Raw genomic sequence first — 17706 nt, 5'->3', positions numbered from 1 at the left:
GTACTTTTCCAGCACCACACTCACGTCTCCTCTCCTAGTCAGTTCTACCCAGCCCCTCCCTCTATAGTTGCCATTATTCACCTGTAATGATTCTATCTTCTCCTTCTCAAATTACAGTGTAAATTCAATCATATTATGATCACTGTCTCCTAAGGGTCCCTTCACCTTAAGCCCCTTTATCAAATCTGCCTCATTGCACAAAGCTAAATCCAGTAGATATGATGGCAAAGTTTAAGACATATTTAGACGGACACATGAACAGGCAGGGGATAGAGAGATACAGACTCTGTGCAGGCACTTAGGATTAGTTTAGAATGCAATTATGGTCAGCATAGACATCATGGGCTGAAGGGTCAGATCCTGTGCTGTGCTGTTTCCATGTTCTATATTGTTAATTGTGCTTTCCAAGTCTCCCATTTTTCTCAGGTCAGGCCTCTTGCTATCTTTGCTATTTACATATTCTTTATTTTAAATTATTTGATTGATACTATTTTTTAAATCACTTAATTCTCTTTTAAATATGCAGTGGGTCATTCACCAATTCCCCCATGTGGTTGGCATATATTCTTTCAGTGTGTCTTTTATCATAATTCCACTCTTCAGAAATCCATTGTTGACTGTAAAGCATTCAGCACTCCTGAGGTTGTGAAAGATTATAAATGTCTTTTTGTCCTTTCATCATGCAGTTCTTACATATTGCACTATGTTTTCTTTGCACAGCTGCAGACTTGCATTAGATGTATGAAATTTTATAGTTTTATTTCAAATATTCAATGGTATTTCATTTTACTGTGGGCAAAAACAGTGCATTGCCAAGAGCTAGCAGACTCCATCAGGTTCATTTCAACAAAATACACTTTCAAAGTTTGTTTTTAGATTCTACTCACCCATGATTTACTAAGTGCTTAGAAGATGTTATAGTAAACAGTGGTTGATTCTGTTCTCATAAAACCAATGATGTCTGGCATTTAAATACATTAGCATTCTGTGGAACAGCCACATCTTTCTGGATAGATATTTATGTTTTGGCATTGCCTCATTCTGAGTAGGATTGCCCCTTCCCAGCTTGGCTCACAGATTTGGATGGAATCCAAGTCAAGATTGCACTTTGTGATGTTATTTTTTAATGAGTTGTTTGTTTGGTGACTGCATAATGAGTTCTTTTCCTGATTGATGATGTTATTCTTTCAGCAATGATGTGACTAAATATAATCTCTGAGAGCTCTGATGCTGGTTATTGCTCAGCAAGGAATGGTTGTGAAACCAAAGAACTAGAATTAATGATTCAAAATGTAGTTTACATTTGCAGCCCTTTACAATACTTTTAAGTTGACCAAATGGCAAAGCAATCTCCCCACTCCACTCCACTTTCACTGAAACATGAATATTTCAGTGTTGCTCAGGAAATCTTTGAAATGGTGTTATATTCAGAGCCTGGGACAGTTGTAATCTGATGGGCTATACAAGAATTTGAAGTTTACTCACTTTCTCTTCCCAGTTCTATTACAAAGAACTGCTTTTAATTTGAGAATGGGATGGCAGTACTTTCAACTGGCATAATAATATATGGGATGTGCTTGTTGAATGACCTAGGTTTAAGAAACAGAAATATATATTCTATTTATTAGTCTGTAGTGACTCTATAATATTATCCAAGGCTCTTGTAATGTATACTTTGCCAGGATCTTTAGCCAAGATTTCAAAGCTTCCAATGACTCATGCTGGCTCAGAAGGCAGGCCAGGAAGTAATGTTCAAGGCTCCCATGATTTTTCAGTGCTCTTTCAGGCTCCACGCCAGGAGGTCACATTCTGAGGCTGAACCCCATGATGTCAATGATAATTTGGTAGAGTCTCCCTCCGTCTTGTTGAATGTAAAAGGAAGTAGGTATTTTTAGTGAGCTGTCAGGTTATTCTCTATAAATGTACATTTGTAAGTATTCGATGATACTATCTCTATATCACTCGCAGCATACACTGACCTGGAGGTTTTCTACGTATATGTTGGATAAGTCTTCCATCTACATTGCCTGCTCCTTATCTCATCTGCATCTCTCCTTCTCTAATATGCCAAGTTTGTCTCATTTCTTATTTTCCACCAGGTACTCCATTTGGTTACCCCATCCTGAATGCTCCCATGTTAACGATCTGCTATTATCTGTAGTAATGTTGCATATATGTATGATGAGGAAAGCATGCAGCTTTAAGAGAGCTAAATGGTGGCCTGCATGTAACATTGTGCCATCCTGTTATATGACATTCTTCAATAAAGTAACTAGTACTGCCCTGAATTACTGCCACTGTATTCTGGAATCCATCAGCAAAAGTCAATTTGTTTATCAGAGTGCTAAAGCCTAGTTTACATTATTGTCTCTGATAGAGTTGTAATGTAATGTATTTAGTTACTCTGCAAATAAATCTTTTGATACTTGTTCTTTAGTAAGAAACCTGTCTTAGTGTTCACATTATATGAGTTAACAAAGTAACACATATATTTCATGGTGGCAATTAGTGTTCAGCTTTGAGAAAGTATTCAAGTAAACCGATCAGTGGTCAATCCTCCAAACTCTTTCTCGTTAACGTCAGAAGACCATCATCATGGTGATACAGTCTTTACAGTCACAACTCCGTGGCAGCTGAGTCCAGGACCAAAATCTAGAAGCAAGAAATAATCAGATTGAAAGTGCTACAACTTATTCCACAGCATAGCAACCTCAGGAAAGGGAGGGTCTGTGAGTACACCCTGTTTAGTGGAATCAGTTAGCTTCCAGATAATGAGCTTTGGTGGAATAGACACCCTAAAACAAAAAAAAACAAATTGACACATACCTGAATCTGAGGATTCAGATTTGTTGAGCCTGAAACTGCAAGGTCATAAGGCCTGTATTAGTCACCTGAGTTTTCCATGCTGTACATTGTAAATCTATTATTGTGATCCAGAGGCTTGTGAGCAGATTTGTGACACGGACCTAAAGGTAGAAATCTGGCTTTACTTCTCGAAAACTGTAGCCTAACATTAATTCAGTGGTGATCCCTGGTTAGAGTGTGAACTGAACTGCCTTGGATTGTTTACAGTTCTTTTTGATGCTCTTTTCTGTTGAAGTATCCTCAGTTTTTTAAATTCACTCATGGGATGTGTGCATCACTAGCTACGCCTATACTTATCGCCTGTCTGTAGTTGTATTGGAAAAAATGGTCGTGAGCTAACCTTGTTAGACAGTTGCAATCCACATGCTGTAGGTAAAATCAATTCTGCTATTTTATTTCTCTGGAAAAGACATGAAATGTAAAGCAAATGTATTAGACTCCATTTTGTTTCCTACTTTTAAAATGATGATTATTTTACATCCCATTGAAATCAATAATATCCCAATCCACAGTCAATATCAACTACTGATTGTGTTCAGTTGTAATAGTGTCTCTCCCAGCACAGTGAGAAGAAAAATAAAGTAGCTACAGTTGTAAAGCAGTACAGTGCATTTCAGCTGGTGTCATCGCAGCAACAGTTCTGTTGGGATTTATGGAGTCAAAGAGCATGGTTTCTGCAAATGCAATAAGGATATAAGAAACACGTTTACAAACGTCTGAGTAATGAACATTTGTACGCATGAACGTGATTCCAAATATAGTTATAATTTTGAAGACTTGACAGACGAACATTTCCTGTATTTCCGAACAGCTGCTTTACATTGTCCTGCGTTGTGTTCTGACTTGTGTATAAATCGACTTGTGAACAGACACCAGAAAGGAATTCATTTGCATACTGGGGGCTGTCTGTATGTACTCAGAGACCAGGCAGCAGGACAATTCTCTCTCTCTCTCTCTCCCTCCCCCTCCCCCCACCCTCCAACTCCTCAATGTGTCAGAAATTTGGGACTTCATACAGGTGCACAGCTGACACAGGAACAACAGGCAGGATTGTTGGTTGGTGGTGGATAGGGTGTGCAAACTGATAGACTGCAGCAACCTGGTTAGGACCCTGCTGCCTCAGGTATGACAGCATCTGGACAGGTGGGTGGCTGCTATGGAAAGGCAGATCCAGCATGCTCAGTGTCTGCTGGATAGAGGCACAGGCCCACACATCATCAATCACCATCAGCAAGGCTACAGGGGGACCTTGACCTCATAAGGAAACAGGGCAGGGAACATCTCCGGGACACTCGCACCAATCAACCACACCGCCCTGTGGCCCAACATTTCCACTCCCCCTCCCACTCTGCCGAGGACATGGCGGTCCTGGGCCTCCTTCACCGCCGCTCCCTCACCACCAGACGCCTGGAGGAAGAACGCTTCATCTCCGCCTCGGAACAATTCAACCCCAGGGCATCAATGTGGACTTCACCAGTTTCCTCATTTCCCCTTCCCCCACCTCATCCTAGTTTCAAATTTCCAGCTCAGCACTGTCCACATGACTTGTCCAGACTTGTCCAACCTGCCTAGCTCCTTTTCCACCTATCCACTCCACCATCTCCTCCCTGACCTATCACCTTCATCTCCTCCCCCACTCACCCATTGTACTCTATGCTACTCTCTCCCCACCACCACCTCCCTCTGGCTTATCTCTCCATGCTTCCAGCTCACTGCCTTTATTCCTGATGAAGGGCTTTTGCCCGAAACGTCGATTTCGCTGCTCATTGGATGCTGCCTGAACTGCTGAGCTCTTCCAGCACCACTGATCCAGAATCTGGTTTCCAGCATCTGCAGTCATTGTTTCTAACCAGTAACCATCCAGCTCGAGGAAGACCAAAAACAGGGAGAAGCCTCCTCTCAGGATACTCCAGGGATGGCCAGGCCTTCCACCTCCACCTTGCCAGCCCCCCAATCTCCCTCAACCCTGAGAGGGTTTCCATAGATGGCAGGGGTGACACATCAATCAGAAAAAATTTTTGTATTTGTAAACGTGTAGTTTTTTCTGTGTTGTTTGTGTGTTGTGTTTCTCTGCAGCATTGAAGGTACAGAACCCATCCTCGGTGCACCATGAGGTTCAATGGCCCAAGGTAGAAAGTGAGTAGCTCCTGCACCATGGCCAGGTGATGGAAAAGTTGACGGTGTTTGTTATTTTGGCAGTTTTCCAGACAAACAATCATGGTTAATGTATCACGGTTATTAGTGGGATTCTCTTCTTAACTTGCACCGTATGGGCAGGAGACAAAGGACAAAGAAGAGGAGGCTAATGCAAAAGATTCACATGAACAATAATCACCATAATAACCTTTTGCAGTTCACTAGTGAAAACCTCACCTTGACATTCAGCACTTGGTTGGAATATGCAATGTTTTGATTGAAAGGAGTCTCACTTGACATTTTGTCTGATTTTCCCAAATTTCTCACTGTAGCTGATGTGTGAAGGGGCAGAGATTCTACTCTCTGAGCTTGAGCTGGATATTGGGTCTTAGCCATCTGAGATCTTAAGCTGGTTTGCGCACATATCTGCATAATTTCATGATAGAGGGTGACTCTGAAGGCTCTCGTCAGTATTAACTCTTTCCCATCCTTTTACAGGAGAAAGTGAGGACTGCAGATGCTGGAGATCAGAGCTGAAAATGTGTTGCTGGAAAAGCGCAGCCGGTCAGGCAGCATCCAAGGAGCAGCAAAATCGACGTTTCGGGAATGAAGAAGGGCTCATGCCCGAAACGTCGACTCTCCTGCTCCTTGGATGCTGCCTGACCTGCTGCGTTTTTCCAGCAACACATTTTCAGCCTATCCTTTTACACCCTTCTTTAACAGGTCCCTGTCTGGTTTGATTATCTACTGCCAAGGCACCTTAGTCAACATAATCTTACTACAATCAATTTTGGAGAATTTATAACTTTTTTCATTGTAAGCCATCTCCTTCAAATGCCTCCTAGCTCCATCCTCACTTCTAATGCCAGTGGAAAGAGCTCATTGATATATCTTCAGGTCCCCAACTGGAACTATTCAGTATGTTGCCTTACCGTCCCTTAGAACGTAGAACATAGAAAAATACAGCGCAGCACAGGCCCTTTGGCCCTCAACGTTGCGCCAACCCAAGCCCACCTAACCTTCACTAGCCCACTATCCTCCATATGCCTATCCAATGCCCGTTTAATTGCCCACAAAGGGAGAGTCCACCACTGCTACTGGCAGGGCATTCCATGAATTCACGACTTGCTGAGTAAAGAATCTACCCCTAACATCTGTCCTATACCTCCCTCCCCTTAATTTAAACCTATGCCCCCTCATAACAGCTGACTCCATACGTGGAAAAAGGTTCTCATTGTCAACCCTATCTAAACCCCTAATAATCTTGTACACCTCTATCAAGTCACCCCTAAACCTTCTTTTCTCCAATGAAAACAGTCCCAAGTGCCTCAGCCTTTCCTCTACGATCTTCCTACCATACCAGACAACATCCTGGTAAACCTCCTTTGCACCCGTTCCAGTGTCTCCACATCCTTCCTATAGTATGGCAACCAAAACTGCACACAATACTCCAGATGCGGCCGCACCAGAGTCTTGTACAACTGCAACATGACCTCAGGACTCCGGAACTCAATTCCTCTACCAATAAAAGCCAGTACGCCATATGCCTTCTTCACAGCACTATTTACCTGGGTGGCAACTTTCAGAGATCTGTGTACATGGACACCAAGATCCCTCTGCTCATCCACACTCCAAGTATCCGACCATTAGCCCAGTACCCCATCTTCTTGTTACTCTTACCAAAGTGAATCACTACACACTTACCTACATTGAACTCCATTTGCCACCTTTCTGCCCAGCTCTGCAGCTTATCTATATCCAGCTGTAACCTGCCACATCCTTCCTTACTGTCAACAACTCCACCGACTTTCGTATCATCCGCAAACTTGCTCACCCAACCTTCTAGCCCCTCCTCCAGGTCATTTATAAAAATGACAAACAGCAATGGTCCCAAAACAGATCCTTGCAGAACACCGCTAGTAACTACACTCCAAGATGAACCTTTACCATCAACTATTACCCTCTGTCTTCTTCCAGCCAGCCAATTCCTAATCCAAACCTCTAATGCACCCTCAATGCCATACCTTCGTATTTTTTGCAGTAGCCTACCATGGGGAACCTTATCAAACGCCTTACTAAAATCCATATACACCACATCTACCGCTTTACCCTCGTCCACCTCCTTAGTCACCTTCTCAAAGAATTCAATAAGGTTTGTGAGGCACGACCTGCCCTTCACAAAACCATGCTGACCATCCTTGATCACATTATTCCTATCCAGATGTTCATAAATCCTATCCCTTACAGTTCTCTCTAAGACTTTGCCCACAACAGAAGTGAGATTCACCAGCCTATAGTTACTAGGGTTATCCCTACTCCCCTTCTTGAACAAGGGAACAACATTTGCTATCCTCCAGTCATCTGGTACTATTCCTGTACACAACGAGGACATAAAAAATCAAGGCCAATGGCTCTACAATCTCCTCCCTTGCTTCCCAGAGAATCCTAGGAAAAATGCCATCAGGCCCAGGGGACTTATCTATTTTCACCCTTTCCAGAATTTCCAACACCTCTTCCCTACATACCTCAAAGCCATCCATTCTAATTAATTATGACTCAATATTCACATCGGCAACAATGTCCTGTTCCTGAGTGAATACTGACGAAAAGTATTCATTCAGTGTCTCTCCAATCTCTTCAGCCTCCACGCACAACTTCCCACTACTATCCTTGACTGGACCTATTCCTACCCTAGTCATTCTTTTATTCCTGACATACCTATAGAAAGTCTTTGGGTTTTCTCTAATCCTACCAACCAAGGACTTTTCATGCCCCCCCCTCCTGCTCTTAGCTCTCTCTTTAGATCCTTCCTGGCTACCTTATAACTCCCAATCGCCCCAATTGAACCTTCACGCCTCATCTTTACATAGGCCGCCCTCTTCCCTTGAACCAGGGATTCCAATTCCTTATTAAACCATGGCTCCCTCACACAACACTTTCCTCCCTGCCTGACAGGTACATACTTAGCAAGGACACTCAATAGCTGCTCCTTGAACAAGCTCCACATATCGATTATGCCCTTCCCTTGAAGCCTACTTTTCCAAGCCACGCATCCTAAGTCATGTCTCACCGCATCATAATTTCCCTGCTCCCAGCTATAACTCTTGCCCTGCAGTGCACACTTATCCCTCTCCATCACTAGAGTAAAAGTCACCGAATTGTGGTCACTGTCCCCAAAGTGCTCACCTTCCTCCAATTCTAACACCTGGCCTGGTTCGTTACCCAGAACTAAATCTAGTATGGCCTCACCTCTTGTTGGCCTGTCTACATATTGTGTCAGGAAACCCTCCTGCACACATTGGACAAACACCGACCCATCTAATGTACTCGAGCTATAGCTTTCCCAGTCAATATCTGGAAAGTTAAAGTCCCCCATAACAACCACCCTATTACTTTCACTCTTCTCCTGAATCATCCTCGCAATCCTTTCTTCTATGTCTCTAGGACTATTAGGAGGCCTGTAGAAAACTCCTAACAGGGTGACCTCACCTTTCCCATTTCTAACCTCAGCCCAAACTACCTCAGATGGCGAGTCTTCATCCATCGTCCTTTCCACCGCTGTAATACTAACCTGGACAAGCAATGCCACACCTCCCCCTCTTTTACCCCCACTTCTGACCCTACTAAAACATTTAAATCCTGGAACCTGCAACAGCCATTCCTGTCCCTGTTCTACCCATGTCTCTGTAATACCCACAACATCAAAATCCCAGGTACCAACCCACGCTGCAAGTTCACCTACCTTATTTCGTATTATTCTCGCATTGAAGTATACACACTTCAAGCCACCTTCAAGTTTACAGGCACCCTCCTTCGAAATTGATGCCATGTTCCTAACCTCCCTACCCTCAAGTTCCGGCACCCTAAAGCTACAGTCCAGGTTCCCATGCTCCTGCAGAGTTAGTTTAAAACCCCCCCAAAAAGCATTAGCAAACCTCCCCCCAAGAATACTGGTGCCCCTCAGGTTCAGGTGTAGACCATCCTGTTTATAGAGGTCCCACCTTCCCCAGAAAGAACCCCAGTTATCCAGATACCGGAACCCCTCCCTCCTGCACCATCCCTGTAGCTACGCATTTAACTGTTCTCTCTCCCTATTCCTCGACTCTATCACGTGTCACGGGTAACAAACCAGAGACAACAACTTTGCTTTTTCTGGTTCTGAGCTTCTAACCTAGCTCCCTGAAAGCCTGCCTAACATCCTCATCCCTCTTCCTACCTATGTCATTGGTGCCAATGTGGACCGCGACTTCGGGCTGCTCCCCCTTCCCCTTAAGAACCCGGAAAACACCACCCTTATTCCATCACCACCCTTCTCACCATTAGCCTTGCTCCTATAACATTCAGTTGCTTCTTTATGAGGCCTCATCAAACATTTTTATTTCATTAAATCCTTTTGATTCAGTTCTCGATCATCTCAGCTCAATATTCATCAATATGAACTAATCAGATAGGATTTCATCCTTTCCATCCATTATCATTCCTCTAAATTATTTCCATTGGCATTCTTTGTCCTGATCTCATCTGTCACTGCTGACTTTATCATCCGCCACTAATTTCCTCTCCTCTAATAGATTAATTTTGAAAAGTTATTCTCATTTGAGAAATCCTCCATAGCCTCACTGCATCCAACCTTTCCAGACCCTGGTCCTGTGTCCTAAGTCATCTTTTGCTTTGTCACACTGATTGTACATCACCCCCCTCAGCCCCACCAGTAATGGCAAGTTCGAGAGCCGTCAGATCCTTGGTGTGGGGAGTACATACCTTTCAAATACTCCATCTTGCTGCATTGTTCTACACTTAGAAGTTTCGTTAAACATGACTAATCGATCACATTGTAACCAGCCCCGCTAAATACTCTTAATTCCTGCTTTCTAACTGCCCCTGAACCTAGTGAAGCTGCTCAGTACATCCTGAGAAGCGCCAATTAATTCAGCCTTATCCATCTCTTTCTGCAGAAGAGAAATCACCATCAAAACTTTAAAATGTGAATAGATTGCTTTATTCCCGTGATAGTATGCAATTATTATACATAGAGAATACTTCTGGATAAGTGAAGACTCTCAAAGTTCTGAACCTAATTCATTAAGTCCCTACAATGTCCTGTAGTCACATGGACCTCAATATGCCTTCTGGATGGAGTTATTAAGAGGGTGTAGATTGTTGAGGTTGTTTCACACACTATAACACATCATCACTTCACTTTCTTAAATGTTTCCAGACTGGCTGCATACCCCATTCATCCAATATTTGACAAGCTTCATTTACAAATTTCCTGTTGATACATTGAGTTAATGAGGAAAATAAGCACTTTTGAAAACCTGTGCTGAAATTTAACCTGCTTTCAAATTAATCTCGGAACAGTTTCAAAAAGCTTCCTTTGAGGATAATGCTGCTGACTGTTTATATGTTCTCAGGGAAATGGCAACAGCAAATTCCATTTTTCATTAGCACTTCCTGGTTCACATGTCAGAGAATTATTACAGCTATTTATAATCACTGGAAAAGGCTCCTGATATTAAACCAGTGTTTAGAGCTGAGGCTGATATGATTCAGAGGGTGGATCCCATTGTTTGAAGATATTAAAGCATTTCTCAATCTTTCTGCACTTGAATTTTTAAAATCATTCAGCATCATAAAAAGCCCCAAGTAAAGGTCGTTCACTTTCTGTTCAGTTTTGCATAGTGCCATGAAGCCAGAATATAAGGATTTATGCCTCATTTATATTATTGTTTGATTTTAGAGAGTGGCTGTGGTGACACTGTTTCTTCCATGTTATCTTTATTCCTTCCTATCTTCTGCATCTACAAATATTTCAACATCGTCTCAATTTCATCACATATATTCAAAAATCTTGTATTATCTGAGTCTTGAGAGAGCCAAAATAGAAAAAGGAAAATTAAACAAAAAAATGTTATTTAGGACAAGCTTTATTGTGTTTAGTGAACATAGAGTAGGATTGTTCATGCCACCCAGTTGTGCAACCCTACTACTGAAGTAGTCATAATTTTTATGATATTTTCACAGTTTGTTTGAGACTATTTTGATATACTTTATCTTCTCCTAATTTACACAATTTTAAATGCATTCTAAAGGATTGGATAGAATCCTTACCCTGCGGAAAGATGCCATTCGGCCCATAGTGTTTTCACAGACCCTTCGAAGAGCAGCCCACCCAGACTCCACATCTTATCTCTGCATTTTCCATGGCTAATCCACCTAGCTTGCACAACCCTGCGCACTATAGGGCAATTTAGCATGGCTAGTCCACCTAATCTGCACATCTTTGGACTGTGGGAAAAAACTGGAGCTGGTCCTGGAGATTTGTCACTCTTCAATTCCATTAATTTCTCCACTGTTGTTTATTTACTTAAGCTAATTTTATTTCAACCCTCTTTCTGATCTTCTGTTAATTTCTTTGGGAAGTCCAGCAAGCTATCTTGTTTTCTGCTGTGAATACTGAAGCAAAATGCTATCTCCATGACGGTATCCAACAAAATCTCCACTATCACCTTTCACTGCAGCAATAGTATTCTGAACCAGCCATATTGTTTTTTATGTCCCATGCAAGTTTCCTTTCATTATCTTTTTAGTCACTCTCATAAGCCGCTTTGTGATCCATTGTTGGTCTTGGTATTTGTCCCATTCTATGGGATTTGTACTGTTCTTTGCATCTGTCTCTACCATTTGGCAGCACGGTGGCTCAGTGGTTAGCACTGCTGCCTCACAGCACCAGGGTCCCTGGTTCAATTCCAGCCTTGGGCAACAGTCTGAGTGGAGTTTGCACCAGGAGGACCAGTTCCACCACAGAACACACCAGATGGCCTCCTTCTTTAGAGACTGCAATTTCCCTTCCCACGTGTTTAAAGATGCCCTCCAACGCATCTCGTCCACATCCCGCACCTCTGCCTTCAGACCCCACCCCTCCAACCATAACAAGGACATGACGCCCCTGGTGCTCACCTTCCACCCTACCAACCTTCGCATAACCCAAATCATCCGCCGACATTTCCACCACCTCCAAATGGACCCCACCACCAGGGATATATTTCCCTCCCCATCCCTTTCCGCCTTCTGCAAAGACCGTTCCCTCCGTGACTACCTGATCAGGTCCACGACCCCCTACAACCCACCCTCCCATCCTGGCACCTTCCCCTACCACTGCAGGAATTGCAAAACCTGCGCCCACACCTCCTCCCTCACCTCCATCCAAGGCCCTAAAGGTGCCTTCCACATCCATCAAAGTTTTACCTGCGCATCCACCAATATCATTTATTGTATCCGTTGCTCCAGATGCAGTCTCCTCTACATTTGGGAGACTGGACACCTCCTAGCAGAGCGCTTTAGGGAACATCTCTGGGACACCTGCACCAATCAACCACACCGCCCTGTGGCCTAACCCCCTCCCACTCTGCCGAGGACATGGAGGTCCTGGGCCTCCTTCACTGCCGCTCCCTCACCACCAGACGCCTGGAGGAAGAACACCTCATCAACCGTCTCGGAACTTCAACCCCAGGGCATCAATGTGGACTTCAACAATTTCCTAATTTCCCCTTCCCCCACCTCACCCCAACTCCAAACTTCCAGCTCAGCACTGTCCCCATGACTTGTCCTACCTGCCTACCTTCTTTTCCACCTATCCACTCCACCCTCCTCACCCCCCAAACCTATCACCTTCATCCCCTCCCCCACTCACCTATTGTACTTTATGCTACTTTCTCCCCACCCCCACCTGCCTCTCATTTATCTCTCCACCCTTCAGGCTCTCTGCCTATATTCCTGATGAAGGGCTTTTGCCCGAAACGTCGATTTTGCTGCTCCTCAGATTCTGCCTGAACTGCTGTGCTTTTCCAGCACCACTCTAATCTAGAATCTGGTTTCCAGCATCTGCAGTCATTGTTTTTACCTACATTCTCCCCATGTCTCTGTGGGTTTCCTCCAGGTGCTCAGGTTTCCTCCCACAATCCAAAGATGTGCAGATCAGGCGAATTGGCCATGCTACATTGTCCATAGTGTTATGTGCATTAGTCAGAGGGAAATGGAGAAAGTGAGGTCTGCAGATGCTGGAGATCAGAGCTGAAAATGTGTTGCTGGAAAAGCGCAGCAGGTCAGGCAGCATCCAAGGAACAGGAAATTCGACGTTTCAGGCATAAGCCCTTCTTCAGGAAGAAGGGCTTATGCCCGAAACATCGAATTTCCTGTTCCTTGGATGCTGCCTGACCTGCTGCGCTTCTCCAGCAACACATTTTCAGCTCAGAGGGAAATGGGTCTGGGTGGGTTACTCTTCAGAGGGTCAGTGTGGACAGGTTGGCCGAAAAGTCTGTAGGAATCAAACCTAATCATTTGACAGGTCCAAAATAGCGAAGGGAAGATTGGTAGCAGCAAAATTCCCAAACCAAAATACCAACCAAATGCTATTGGTGGTGGTATCTGAGTGTGTGATAGTTTTAATTGCCGACTGTTGTGGTAGACGAAGCAGAATGGGGCAGCACAGCGTCTCAGTGGTTAGCACTGCTGCCTCACAATGCTAGGGACCCAGGTTCAATTCCAGCTTAAGGTGACTGACTGTGTGGAGTTTGCACATTTTCCCCATATCTGAATGGGTTTTCTCCGACAATCCAAAGATGTAAAGGTTAGAGGAATTGGCAAGGGTAAATAGCTCATAGTGTCCAGGGATGTGTACGCTAGGTGGATTAGCCATAGGAAATGCAAAGTTACAGGTGTAGGGTAGGGGTTGGGTCTAGATAGAATGGTCTTTGGAAGGGTGGTGTGGACTCGATGGGCTGACTGGCCGTTTGTTTTAAAATCCATTTGCGGGATGAGGGTGTCACTGGCTAGGCAAAATTTATTGACTAGAGGGCAGTTAAGAGAGAACCACATTGCTGTGAGTCAGGAGTTACATGCAGTCCAGACCAAGCAAGCATGGCCGTTTCCTTCCCTAAAGAAAATTAGTGAACCAGATGGGTTTTTGCAACAATTGACAGTCATCATAAGATTCTTAATACCAGATATTTATTGAATTCAAATTCCACCATCTACAGTGGTGAAATTGGAACCTGGTCCCCAGAATGTAATCTGAGTCTCTGGATTAACAGTCCGTTGATAGTAACGTTAGGCCATCACCTTCCCCTTGTTTCATACACTCTAAGGATTCTGTGAATGACAGGCAATGTGTTTTTTTTTATGAATTAAGTCATGGCATGTGCATTTCACAGGTTAGCCCAGCATTTATTGCCCATTTCTACTTTCCCTTGAAAAATGTTGGTGCGCTGCATTCTTGAACCTCTGCAATCTAGGCACCCACAATGCTATCAGGAAGAGAGTTGTAGAGTCATAGAGTCACACAACTCATCCTTGAGATTAATCCATGCTCATCCCCATATATACCTTCTCAAACAGTTTTGAAATGTAATGCACTTCACAATGGTCAGACAGGATAGAACACACACCACATTTCACTATACGCCACAAGCTTGATGTCCTATAACTGGAGGAAACATGTTTATAGCTCAGTAATGTTTTGACCACTGATACAAGAAGACCTTTGTTTAGAAGTCACTGTTCTTTGATTGTCATGGTGTCAACTGAGAAGTCAGCCTCTGAGTGGATCGTAATGATTACAACAAAGTAAAACAGGCATAGAGTGTCATCAGTATCATCCATGACTGTTAGTACCAAGAGGGAACGGTCAGAATGAGTTTTGTCTGGTCTTTGTTTGCTCTCTCCATACATGGGTGATCCAACGCATATAGAGAGTTCAGTGAAGTGACAGCAAACTTCATTGTATCAAACATCCCCTGTCTGTGCTCTGAAATTCTAACATTTCTATCTGTGTTCAGGAAAGCAAAAGGCCATTTCTATCTAGATGGACCTTCTCTTTATGTAGTGAATGGTTACGATCTGGAATGCATTGCCTGAAAGAATAGTGGAGGCTGATTCAATCATGACTTTCCAAAGAGAATTGGATTAGCACCAGGAGCTAAAAGATTTGAGAAAAGGAAAATATACTCTCAAGAAAGCTACAAAAATGCAGAGAAAATCAATTTATCAATCATCAGCTCGGAGCATATTAATAGGAGAAGAGGTGAAGCTTTGCATTCTGCTTAGAGACATCTGAGGCTGAAAGAAAACAGTACAGTGGGTGGGGTGGGACAGTTGTAGAAGAGCCAGCAGAATAATCATGGCTAGAGGTCAGGACGTAGATACTGCAGAGGACATCACATAAAAAAAGAGGTATTTCACTGGAGAAAGCAGTGCTCTAACTGCAAGATGCTGAATCACTTAGGAAGCAAATGCTTAGCTAGCATGAGGCAAAATAAGCCAATAAAGATGGCATTGAAGAGACATCAGACAATTTATCTGAGGAACCACACTTCACCATAAATTGGTGTTGTCAGTCCTAATGGTTATAAATGGTTGTGAATTCTAGAATGAGGAAGTAAATATCAAATGAACCTGATGTGTCAAATAGACACGAGTGCTTCATGCAACACTATGAGCTTCACAAACATGTGCAAAGAGGCTCAAGATGATGACTCAAACATGACGCTTTTGAAAATAAGGTTGAGACTTTATGATGTAGTGATCTCATGCCGGGAGACAGATTAAGCTGAGAAAAAAGGAAAAACGATGATCTGATGTTCCAAAGAGTAGACATTAAAGAATGTCCACTCATTTCAGCTGAAGCTAGTCTTGAACTGGAAAGCCTGTACATGCCAGGTCACTGATTGCTGAACAGATCCTAAAAGATGTCTTGGATATCTTCTTGATAAACATACACTCTGATCCATTTTGAGATTAAGACCAACAAAGCATCTTCAAAAAAAAAGAGTTCCTGCTGCCCTTAAATACAGCCTGAAAGATGAGGTAGAAGGAGGGAACAGTAGGAAATGAGCAAAGAAGCAATTGACCGATCCAGAGCAATGTGATAACTCTTAGCAAACTTCTGGGCAATTAGGGTACAAAATAAATGCTGGTGCAGCCAGAGATACCATCATGAATGAATTTAAAAATCTTAAAGACAGGTTTAGCAGCAAAATAAAAGATTGGAAACTGAGTCAGTGCACAGATCTAAAGTACCTCAATAAAGCCTTGAGTTCATCTCACCACCCCATGCCAACTAATGAAGAAACGCTGCAACAAGTTGCCAAGTCTTTATTTTCCTCTATGAAGGATGCTTGTTGCTAAGTGAAGCTGAATTAAACAAAGTTTTCTCACTACATTCTGAATGCTATTTGGGTGTTACAGATGGTTAAGCATACCCCTTGGTATTTCCACTGGTCCAGAGGTGTATCAATTTACCATGTTCCTACTTTCATGACAGAGGCAGCCTTGCTTATGTGGTCCTTTCCCATGGAAGGAGAGTGATGGCTGCAATCTGTTCATTGGTACCTGTGCCAATCTTTCCAGACAGAATGTGTTCTCACCACAAATAAAACTTGTTGCCGGGAAAGATGGATTGAGTGCAGGAGGTTAAGTCATATCTCAGAGCTACAGGGATGGACAGGGTTTAACTTTGGTTGTGGATGACCTGTGAAGAAATGAAACTAAGAAAGAATGTGTTTCTTTCAACCTCCATTATAACAATGTGCAGAGACTGACAAAAGTCAAGGAACTGGCTAGATTTGTGTGTTGTTAATGACTTTCTTTGTGACCATGTATGTTGAGTAACTTGCATAACTTTTGGCTGCAATGATAATGTTTTTTTTCTTAATGAGGAAGGGGACGTTTGGAAAAATGTCATTGTACCCTTAATGTCTTTGCTGGGTTTGCCATAGTCATATGATGTCTCCCTCTGCTGTAAGTGCCTTTGCATGGGGCAACGAGTAAATGTGGTCCTTGTAACAATCTGGAGATATTTCAGAGAATATTTGGGAATGATGAATGTTGTTTCAGACAATTAATTGTGTCAGATTTGGATGTGTACTTCAAATATCATAACATATTTGCTTTTCCTGCTAAAAAATAACCTGAGGGTAGCATTTGTAAATCTTTACAAATGATTTTGTGGTTTGTGTAGAGGAGGTTGAGTTGATGTGGCCCTCAGCAAAGTACATAACTGGAAGTCCATTCAGTCTGTTATATTATAGATCCTGATTCATTCCTGAAGCCATGTTCTTTTGATAGTTAATTAATGGGCATGGAAAATTTCCAGCAAGTTTATCTAAACCAGCACTCACCACACTATGTGAGCTAGCTCATAGTTAATTTTTGTCAGCTTGACACTTATCCTGGGAAGATGGTAGAATTGATCAAGAAGACTTTTGGATGTAGGTTTCCTCGGTGAGCTGAAAGGTTCATTTCCAGACGTTTCGTTACCTTACTAAGTAACATCTTCAATGGACCTCATGCGAAGCAATATTGAAAATTCCTGCTTTCTATTTATATGTTTGGGTTGGTGATGTCATTTCCTGTGGTGAAGTCACTTCCTATTCCTTTTCTCAGGGGGTGGTAGATGGGGTCTAACTCAATGTGTTTGTTGATAGAGTTCCAGTTGGAATGTCATGCTTCTAGGAATTCTCGTGCACGTCTTTGTTTGGCTTGTCCTAGGATGGATGTATTGTCCCAGTCGAAGTGGTGTCCCTCCTCACCCGTATGTGAGGATACTAGTGAGAGAGGGTCATGTCTTTTTGTGGCTAGTTGGTGTTCGTGTATCAAGAAGACGGTTATAACTGGGTGCTTAGAAAAGCTCGAGGTAATCAGCAAGAA

The sequence above is a fragment of the Hemiscyllium ocellatum genome, chromosome 9 (assembly GCF_020745735.1).
Source record: "Hemiscyllium ocellatum isolate sHemOce1 chromosome 9, sHemOce1.pat.X.cur, whole genome shotgun sequence".
Taxonomy (NCBI): domain Eukaryota; kingdom Metazoa; phylum Chordata; class Chondrichthyes; order Orectolobiformes; family Hemiscylliidae; genus Hemiscyllium; species Hemiscyllium ocellatum.
Note: the sequence above shows the minus strand (reverse complement) of the source record.